The following is a 587-nucleotide window of genomic DNA, read 5'->3' on the forward strand; positions in this document are numbered from 1 at the left end:
AAGACAAATTAGGGTGATTTTTCCAAGTAGGAGAATAGGAATTGGAATAAGTGTTAGGTCCAGGTCTTGAAAAATTACTAATAACTTATTCTTGTTCCAAGGGCATATTATTCACATTAGTTGAGCAACTAGCTGTGCTCGGACATTGTTCATAAGCATGTGGTCCCCCACAAATCTCACAACTTATAACATTCTGTACTTGCATTGCTTGTGCAGCAAGATTAGTTTGTTGCAATTGCTTGGTTAGAGATGCCACGTGAGCAGTCAATAGCGCAATTGGATCAACTTCTAAGACTCCTGCTACTTTCTTGTTCTCATGCTCAGTAGGCCAATTATAGCTATTCATGGCCATCTCTTATAATAATTCGTATGCTTCATTAGTACTTTCTCATAAACTCTCCTCCTAATGCTACATCTATAATTTTCCTTGTATTGCCCCCCAAACCATTGTAAAAAGTATGAACTAGCAGCCACTTCTCTATTCCATGATGTGGGCACTTCCTTTGCAACTCATTAAATCATTCCCATGCATCTTATAAAGATTCCCTATCCAGTTGATGGAAATTATTAATCTCTCCTCTTATTCT

General features: G+C 37.6%; 1 non-coding gene across 1 annotated transcript; it reads left to right on the top strand.

Moving 5' to 3' along the window:
* Positions 1 to 480: 480 nt before the first annotated feature.
* On the top strand, positions 481 to 587 carry LOC133793170 (small nucleolar RNA R71). The gene has a single exon (XR_009874627.1). It is a non-coding gene; the product is annotated as a small nucleolar RNA R71 (small nucleolar RNA).

The sequence above is a fragment of the Humulus lupulus genome, chromosome 7 (genome assembly GCF_963169125.1).
Source record: "Humulus lupulus chromosome 7, drHumLupu1.1, whole genome shotgun sequence".
Lineage (NCBI taxonomy): Eukaryota > Viridiplantae > Streptophyta > Magnoliopsida > Rosales > Cannabaceae > Humulus > Humulus lupulus.